Below are 10,238 nucleotides of genomic sequence, written 5' to 3' on the forward strand. Positions count from 1 at the left end.
AATGGAAATCATAATTTCATGTTTTAATTTGCAAATTGGTGTGGTAATTTCCAAAGTGTGTTTATTAGAGCTAGCTTGTGCTATTAATTAATGATGGGGGATAGATTAGTTGAATAATTTGCATATATGGGTTTGTAATTAGTGCATAAAAAAATTTAGAGAGTGAGCAAGTCAATTCTTAATCTGAATTGTACTGAGAATGAATGTTTATTGTTGTCGTGTGGTGATGGTTAAAGCATGGCTATTGGAGATATGTATGTTTATAACAAAGAAGGAGATCAAGTTCATGATTCTTGGAGGTTGCATATAATCGTTCTTGAGTTTATTATGGAGTTGGATAGCATTGAGGTCACCTTTATACCAGCAAAATGAATTTACATGCCCACGTTATATTGTGTTTTCAATATCATATATTGTTTATAGTCATGGCCATGGTATAGATGCATTTATGTGTGTTGAGTATGAAATTATATTGATTGATAAATAATACGATTTTGGTCTATTAATGGAATTGTTCGAAAATATTTGTGTTCTTGGAATATAATTTGAGTATGATAATGATAAAATGATTTCGAAAGTGTTTTAGTTGACTTAGCTTATGAACTGAGATGAATAGTGGGCAAGGTACAGGTGGAAGGAAATGATTTACATATGAGTTAAGACAAGATAAGGTTGAATATTGTGTTATGTTATATTATGTTAGGTTTCCGCATGTACTTGCCAGCGATTTCTGTTATGTGATTAAGCTATGCCGGCGATATATTTTAAGTAATGAATTATTTTCCGAACAATTACCAAATTTGTTTCTTATATGAAAAGCGTTTGCGAACCAAAACCGTTTCGACGGGCTGAAGTAAAGTTACTGACTTTTTCGCTCATTTTAGTTTTTCGTTTTTATTTTGTATTTTCCTCTGTGATTTGTAGGTGTATGTCGGAGGCTTGATGTGGAGCGAAAAAAAGTGTTGGTATGAAGTTGAATTAGATTAATGATTCAAATGTTGTAGCTAGAAGTATTCAAGTATCTATTTGAGTATGAAATATTCTTTTTTGGGAATCGAATAAGGTATTATGTAATCCGGTTTTTGGTTTTGAAGATGATTATTGTGGGCCATGACCCACATGTGCAGGTTCGTATAAAAAGGTTTTGTTCCGTTGCAAGATAATGTAAATTCGAGGTTATTAAGTGTTAATTGAGATTTATAAATGTTAAGTGTGATTAGCTAGCAGTTCAGAATTGCAGACTGTTACAAATGGTATCCAAGCATGGTTGTTTCAGAGTTGTCGTGATCTTCATATCATGACAAATGAGTTTAAGAATGATATTTGGGAATGTTTGAAATTGATTCGGGTTATTAGTTAGTTGAAAATTGAGGAAATTGAAGATTGAATATCGAGAATTTCGAAATGTGAAAAGTGAAAAGTGTTATTTGGAATTTGGAATATAGTATGCGATTATTTGAGGAAATTATTAAAAATCTTGATTGAGGCTTAGTGATTATGCGATTGAGGAGCCATGAATCATTTTAGGTTATAGAGTAAGTGTATCTGTTTTTGGGATTTTGTCTAAGATGTTTCATGTGATCATCGTTTCAAATGATCTATAGTTTTATGTTTTCAATTTCGACGACGAAATTTCTTCTAAAGGTGGTAGTATGTAACAGCCCAAATTTTAGGCAACCTTGATCGAAAGAAATTAATTATATATTAGAAGTTTAATTATGTATTTTGCAAAAATGCTTTTTAAAAAATTAAACTGAAGCTTCATTTTTGCTCCCAAGTTTAAGTATGATTTCTGGAGACAGTTAGCAAATTTACAAGTTTGCCCTTGATGGTTCTTATTAAAAAAAAAAGAAATATAACCCTCTCTCATTCATGTCATATTACCGTGTCATCCTCTCCGTAAGACAAGCATTCCAAACTCTTTGAGATGTCAAATTTTTGGTGAAAGAATTTCAGTTTGATTACTCCAAGTAGATGAATTGAAGAAACTCAAAATCAAAACCAACCCCCAAAACTTTCCTCTTTTCTCTCACCTCTGTTCTGTTCGTCTGTTCCTAATAACATGCAATCCAGATTTGTTCTTTGTTTCTTCATAAAAGTTGTAGATCTTTTCGAGTTATTAAAATTTAGGCTAAAAAAATTCTTAATTCGGAGTTCGGAGCTATGAGTTATGGCCTTTGCAAGTTTAATCTTGTTGATGCCATTTTCTTTTGAGGTTCTGTTATTGTTATTGCAGCTTCGTGGGTGCTGCTGTTGTTGTTGTGTTGATGTTGGTGTTCCTTTCTACTTCTTCATTTCCATTTCTCTTTTATGTTAGTGAAGGTAAAGTTCAAATCTTTATCTTATTCTCCTTAAGTTCATAAGCATAAATTCATATTTCTATGGGTTTAATTCTATGATTCCATAAATTAATTTAGCTCTAAATCTTGGTTTCTTGATTTTGATTTGGAAAATCACCAGGTAGTAGTGTGTTAAAGTTAAAGATTGAATCTTTCCTTCTTGTTTAATGGATTGAAACTTGTTTTGGAACTTATATCTTAGTGAGTTTGCCAAATCAAATTTTATAAATTTTATACTTCAAATTGAAATTATAATTTCATGTTTTGCAAATTGGTGTGGTAATTTCCAAAGTGTGTTTATTAGAGCTAGATTGTGATATTAATGATGGGGGATAGATTAGTGGTATAATTTGCATATATGGGTTTCTAGTTAGTGCATAAAAAAAATTTGGGAGTGAGCAAGTCAATTCTTAATCTGAATTGTAATGAGAATGAATGTTTATTGTTGTTGTGTGGTGGTGGTTAGAGCATGGTTATTGGAGATATGTCTGTTTATTACCAAGAAGGAGATCAAGTTCATGATTCTTAGAGGTTGCATATAATCGTTCTTGAGTTTATTATGGAGCTGGATAGCGTTGAGGTCACCTTTATGTTCGGCAAAATGAATTTACATGCCCAAGTTATATTGTGTTTTCAATATCATATATCGTTCATAGTCATGGTCATGGTTATAGATGTATTTACGTGTGTTAAGTATGAAATTATATTGATTGATAAATAATTTTATTTTTGTTCTATTATTGGAGTTGTTCGAAAATATTTGCGTTCTTGGAATATGATTTGAGTATGATGATGAGAAAATGATTTCGAAATTGTTTTAGCTGACTTAGCTTATGATTTGAGATGAATAGTGGGCAAGGTACAGGTGGAGGGAAATAGTTTACATATGAGTTAATTAAGACCAGATAATGTTGAATATTGTGTTATGTTATATTATGTAAAGTTTCTGCCTGTACTTGCCAGCGATTTCTGTTATGTGATTAAGCTATGTCGGTGATATATTTTAAGTAATGAATTATTTTTCGAACAATTACCAAGTTTGTTTCTTATATGAAAAGTGTTTGCGAACCAAACCCGTTTTGACGGGATGAAGTAAAGTTACTGAGTTTTTCACTCATTTTAGTTTTTTTGTTTTTGTTTTGTATTTTCCTTTGTAATTTGTAGGTGTATGTCGGAGACTTGATGTGGAGCGAAAGAGAGAGTTGGTATGAAGTTGTAATTAGATTAATGATTCAGATGTTGTAGCTAAAAGTATTTAGGTATTTATTTGATTATAAAATATTCTTTGTTTGGGAATCGAGTAAGGTATTATGTAATCTGTTATTTGATTTTGAAGACGATTTATTGTGGGTCCTGACCCACAGGTCCAGGATCGTATAAAAATATTTTGTTCCACTACAAGAAAATTCAAATTCGAGGTTATCAAGTGTTCATTGAGATTTATAAATGTTAAGTGTGATTAGCTAGTAGCTCGAAAGTGCGAGCTGTTACAACGTACTAGACTAATAAATGTCAAAACAAACAACTTAACGTAATTCACTTAAGAGGATAGGGAAATTACGTTAACAGAAGTTCAGGGCTACCAAGTATTAAAACATCTAAGAAGTGCTAACATGTAGAAAACCTAAAAGTTGGGAGATACTATGTAGAATGTCCCAAAATAATATGAAGATAAATAGCAGAAATAAGAGTAACCAAAAGGAAATACAATTACGCAAACTAAAATAATTCATCTATATAATTACTAGAATAAAGGGAAAAAATAAATTATAAATTTATGAATTCTAAACTAGTAAAAAACACTAATTAATAATTAAGTTACAAGATCTAAAATAGAAGAAATAAATGCTAAAATAGATAGAAATAAATGAAAAAAAAATTATGAAAAGAATCTAAAAACTACTTCTAACGTAAATTTCACTTATCATTCAATGACCGGGTTTCAACAACAAGACTAGGAATTTGAGAACTCTGATTTAATGAAGTTCAATAATTTCAGAAGGGGTGTTCAATTTGTTGTGATGCTATGTACAATTTATCACATTTATTTGGAAGGAACGAAATAACGGACTATGGAACGCTGAACTTCATTGTGTACATAAAGTTAGACATATAAACGTAAAGATGTAAAAGTAGAATTGATAGTACAATGCCTCATTCAATTAATCAAAGAGATAGAAGCTGGTTTTTGGTTTAGTCCTAAATTGGTTTTTTGGCTTCCTATAGCCTGTCTTGTTCTGTTATTGGTCTCTCAAGATTTCTCCTTGATCATGGAATTTAGGGTGTATATTGCTTATGGTTTGCAATATAATTACTTATTCTCGCGTATCAAAAAAAAAGTAAGATCCAAATCCTGATCTAGAAATGATTATAGGAAAATTTGGTTCTAGTAATTCAACTTTTGGCCAATTCACTGGACTTAATCCCAACTTTTAATTTTTTAAAAATAATCCCAACTTTAAGAATAGCTTCTCAAGATAATCCGAACTCTTATTTGTCTTGTGTACATTAGACCCAAAATGGATTGGTGATGACAAGAAAAATGAAAGTCCAAATTATTTTGAAAAGTTAACCCAAAAGTTGAGATTTTTTTTAAAATAATCATTATGTGAGATTAAATTAAGTGAACCGACTAAAAGTTGAATTTTATAATACAGTTAATCAGATACATATATTTGTCCCAACGGAACTCCAGGCCTTCATAAGTTATCAAAAGAAAATCAATAGTGACTTAAATCTTTATCGAAGGTTTCATAAGTTGGTCGTACCAGTTCTTAAAACAAGAAGGCTACAAGCTTTGCAACTTGTAATGTTCAAACTAATTTACGAGAGTTTTAAAACAATAAAACTCCTATATCATTTCAAAGTTTTAAAACAATAAAACTCTTATATATCATTTTCGAAAAAGATAACATTGTATATGGTCAGTTCTTTGATCGACATGCTCAAGTGATATCACATACTAAAAGATAACTTAAGGTCCACTACCTAGGTAGTCACAAAAGTCCGAATAAAATCTACAGAGAGGTAACCATAATATTACATATGAACTTTAATATGAAACCAGAACAAATACAGAGTTTGTTTACTAAACTATTTACGAATAATCAAATTACAAATATCAAATAAGGCATAAACTAGGGAAATGATTCACTATGCATGCAATTCAAGACGTCATGAATAACGGAAAAAACTCAATAAATCAATCTAACTAGAGTACATGTAATTTCTCTCAAACATTACCTCCCTCGAAACTCACCAAATTGGTCTCTCATGATTATAGATCCTAAGCATACTATTAAGAGCCTATATAAAATCCTATCTCTGGGTATATAGTTTTACAATTGCAATAATAATCAGACAAAGTTGGCCAAACTTAAAAATCAACATGAATAGAAACATCGATTCACCCGACCAACGAGATCTACCTTGCATGCATGGCCTGAGCCTTTCCAGCATTCTTCTTCTTTTTCTTCCATATTAAAAAATATGACCAAGAAAGCTTCACTCGACAAGGCGTTTATCAGGTGCTTTAATTCCAATCGAATTAGATTGAAATCTTCTCATAACTTGAGAAACAAACTTGGAGAGTGAATCTTCCCGTGAATAATGTTCAACTATGCATGGTGAAATCGAATGAAGAGCACCATCAAAGTGCTAATTCCTGCATTACGAATTCAAATTAACATGTGAAGAAGGTGAAAAAAATGATGAACATCATCAAGAGGGAAAGAAAAAATCGAGAAAAACAACTGAAGAAAGCTCGTGGGATAGGTGGTTGGGCGGCAAACTTATGGGAAAGATTTATGGCAGCAATAGAACCATTAAAAGGGAAAAAACGCTAAAAACGTGGGGCAATAGTTCACTCTGAAGAATCCCTAGTTGAGAACTTCGAAAATGGGAGTTCAGTAATCAAGAGATGCAAAACTCATAAAATGTTTCGGGGAAAAATGGAAATGAAGTTTGGCCTCTGTGATGGAGAATATGCAAGCTCAGACAAAGCGCAACTGGAAGGGTTATGATGACTGACCCAAAACAGTCATCCGAGGGGATATGAAGGCCTTAAATCTACTGATTCCCCTACATTTCCTTTCTTAAAATGGCTAGTCAGTAGTGAAGCTTTAGATTTTCTCTTTTTATCAAAAACTAAATGTATGGCTTTTATTTTTAGAACCTCTTGCTAGTAAGCTAGGATATGTGAATTGGGCGGGTGATGAATCCTCTGGCCCTCTGGAGGTCTATTTTTGTGTTGGTCTCTCAGAATTATTGTCATTGTCGTCTTCATTTCTAAAAACTATGTTGTAATGTAACTGATGAATGTAATGAACTTTATTATTTTTTGTGTGTGTATGGTGCTCCTAACTTAGCTGAGAGGAGCCAAGTATGGGATACTCTAAGAGCTTTTATTTGGTCATACCCGGGGAAAAGGGTGATACTAGGAGATTTCAACCAATTAGAATCCCCGTCCCAAAAAATTGGAGGAAAATTGTCATTCTAGGAGCACGCCAATTTACAACATGGAAATTTGATTGTAATCTAATAGGCGTACCATACCATGGGTGTCATTAGAGCTGTCAGTTTGGTTAATGAACTGCTGGTTGAACTGAACAAACTGAAATTTAAACTGAATTAAACTGAACTGGGAGTAACTGTAACTGAAATCAACTGAAAAATGCTAAACTGAAACTGAAATAAACTGTAAATGAAAAACCAGAACTGAACTGCAACTGAACTGAAACAAACTGTAACTGAAAATAAGTGCGAAAAACTGAAAAGTTGATCGATCAACTGAACTGAACTGAATATTTAACTGAATTAACTGAACTGATTCAAACTGAAACTGAAACTGAACTGAAACTGATTCAAACTGAACTTTTTTAAACTGGTTTTTAATTGTACACGAACCGAATTCACATATTAGCCAAATTCATGATAGTAACTTCAATTCACATAGAAACACAGAAAATGAACTCACACTGTGTCAATTTAATATAGTTGAGCGTCAAAATAAAGCGTCGCCCATGCTTTAATTTTCAACGCTCAAAATTGGGAGATAAATTATCTTTTGACGCTAGGTTTGTCGCTCTATTAGCATTGCCCCAAGGCTAGGATGTCAAAATATCAGATTGTGTCCCCCACACTAGGAAGCATGTGGCACGAAATCTATATTTGTTACCCATCTTGGGGCGTCACATTCGTACACTAGGTCGCCTATATTGTGAGATTTTAAGCGATAGTTACTTCTATAAAGTAGAACTACTATTTCATTAATTGTGGCCAAACTTTTGTCTACTAATTTTCCAGTTTTTGTTTCTCAAATTAGAAAGGATTGCTACTACCTCTTCTATTTTTTAGTTGAAATGATTTCAAATTTTTTGTTGTCAATATACATTATACATATGAAAAATATGTAGTGATGAGTATAGTACATACAATTGAGTCTCAAAAGAATTGGGAGGATATAATAAACAAATTTACAACATAAAATTTTTACAAATTAAAATAATCCTAAAAAGAAGTCTATTAATACTTGTGATTCTATCCATTAACAACCAAGAAATCAAAATCCACTATAATTCAAAGCATCGACTGCAACACTTGTAAGACATCTTTGTCAAAAAGAAGATAACATAGTTAGAACTTAGAAGTTAGAAGTGGATCTGGAAATCAAGCAAAAATATACAGTTAAGAAAAAAAAAAAATCCATCATATTTTTTTATTCTCCATTCATATATAAAATGAATACCAATTATTAATGTCATTTATGGATAAAACAAGAATTCAACTTAATCTCTAGAAACCCCAAAAAGAACAAAAAAAAAATAAAGAAGAAGAAATGAGAATACTGAACAAACATCCATCATTTAACTTTCCCAAACAATAATTCATTTATCTTACTCTCCTTTTCTTTCTTTCTTATTTCTCTTCTTTACAGATTAATTTTTTAACTTTCATGAATTTTTTTAAACCATCAACTATCAGGGTTAATTAAGATCTATTACCAAGAAGAAAACTAACAAAATTGAACAAAAAAACAAGCTTAAGAAAATTAATAATCAAATCAAACAAAATTTGAAAGTTAAGCGACAGAGCTATAATGCTGTGGACAGTATATATGGTACAGTGGTACAAAATTTTCGAAGTTGTTAGGTTGAGGGATACCTTTCATGAAAGAAAGTTCCCTAAACAAGAATATAAATCTCAAAAGAATCAGACCAAGAGATAAAAACGTAATCTGTAAAAGAAGAAATAAGAAAGAAAGAAAAAGGAGAGTAAGAATTGGTGATCAGATATAATTAATTGCGGAGAAAAAATCAAACAAAAATAACAACAAGACATGTAAATCTGAACAAAAAAATTGAAAAATATAAACATGAACTCTGAAAAAACTAGAGTTATCCTAATATTTAGATCTAACACTAAGCATTACATCAAGTATATAAACAATGAGATTTTCATATTTTTGGCATTTCTTCTTGAATCTTGCGATTTTGACTAAAGATTTTCAACTTTACTTGAGTTATGGCATAAAGAACCCATTTCACAACCCTTGCTCTACCTTGTAGATTTACTTTGATTTCTTGGACTTCAGCACACCAGTAAGAACATATGAAGGTAGGAGATAGATAAACTGAGAGGTTGAGAGTGAGAGATGAGAGAGAAAATAGATCTGAGATTCAATGGTGTACGTGAAGATGGAAGAGGAATGAGGAAGATGAAGAGGGAGGCTGTGACTTGAGTTGTGAGGAACGACTATGAGAGAAAAGATAAAAGAGGGAGGGTTTAGGGATATGGAGGGATTCAATGGTTGGATTTTGATCTTTTTCAAATCAATGGTCTTAATTCATAATCCATGATTTTTTTTTTTTTTGACCAATGAGAATTGAGAATGTCCAATTACATGGATTGCTAACTTAATCAATGGTTGGATTTTCATCTTTCTAAAATCAATGGCCTAAACTACTAATAAACTAGCATTGTATTTTGATATTATTTTGATTTGAGTATTGTAAATTTCTAATTCTAATATTATTAGTTTAGTAACTTTTAAAATTAGTAATGTTATTATAACTTAATATAAATTATAAACTTTCAAAATTAAATTTGATTTTTAAGAAATTATTATTCTAAATTTATAAATTAGAAATATGTGAACATGTTACATGCGGTGATTAGGGATTAATATAATACTAACATGTAAGACGTAACACAATAACAGCTAACCTACTACTACTATTTGTATAGGTCTTACATTAATACTTAAGTTATTGGTTATAAACTTATATTAATCTACGGTTATTTCTTCTATTAAGGTAGATTTCTTATAACCTTACTTATACAATTATTTATTATTATTCAGCTATAATTTGATTGTATCCAGTTAAGTGAACTTATATACGTTATAACAAGCCTTAATCAGTACTAGACCTTAGCTTATAGTATAATACATATACAGATTTTCGCTTTTCATTCAGTATTCAATATTAACTTGTTTCAATTCAAATTAGATTTGAGTTTCGATATGAATTTAACTTAGAGACGATTAACTTAAATGAAGCATTGTTATATTGAACCAATCTACTGAGTTATACTGTTCTACATCTGTTGCAACTTAATTAGATGCTTTCGGTTCCGAAATGAATTCAACTTAAAGATGATTAATTTAAGTAGAATACTATTATTATCTTGAAATAAACTTAGGGTACTGTTTAAATAGATGTTTTGAGCTTCAATATAAATTTAATATATAGAAGATTAACTTAAATGGAGTACTGTTATATTAACCAATCTACTGAGTTACATCATTCTACATTTGTTGTAAATGAATTAGATGCTTTCGGTTCCAAAATGAACTCAACTTAAAGATGATTAACTTAAGTAGAGTACTGTTATTATCTT

General features: G+C 30.9%; 2 long non-coding RNA genes across 2 annotated transcripts; one reads left to right on the forward strand and one right to left on the reverse strand.

Annotated features, from left to right (window-relative positions):
- Positions 1-1,495: 1,495 nt before the first annotated feature.
- On the forward strand, positions 1,496-3,655 carry LOC125499500 (uncharacterized). Its single transcript, XR_007276372.2, has 2 exons — positions 1,496-2,322; positions 3,504-3,655. It is a non-coding gene; the product is annotated as an uncharacterized LOC125499500 (long non-coding RNA).
- A 4,527-nt stretch (positions 3,656-8,182) lies between these two features.
- Positions 8,183-9,486, reverse strand: LOC109133614 (uncharacterized). Its single transcript, XR_002038757.3, has 2 exons — positions 8,899-9,486; positions 8,183-8,574 (listed from the first exon to the last, which is right to left on the reverse strand). It is a non-coding gene; the product is annotated as an uncharacterized LOC109133614 (long non-coding RNA).
- Positions 9,487-10,238: the final 752 nt, after the last annotated feature.

Source organism: Beta vulgaris, chromosome 7 (genome assembly GCF_026745355.1).
Source record: "Beta vulgaris subsp. vulgaris cultivar EL10 chromosome 7, EL10.2, whole genome shotgun sequence".
NCBI lineage: Eukaryota > Viridiplantae > Streptophyta > Magnoliopsida > Caryophyllales > Amaranthaceae > Beta > Beta vulgaris.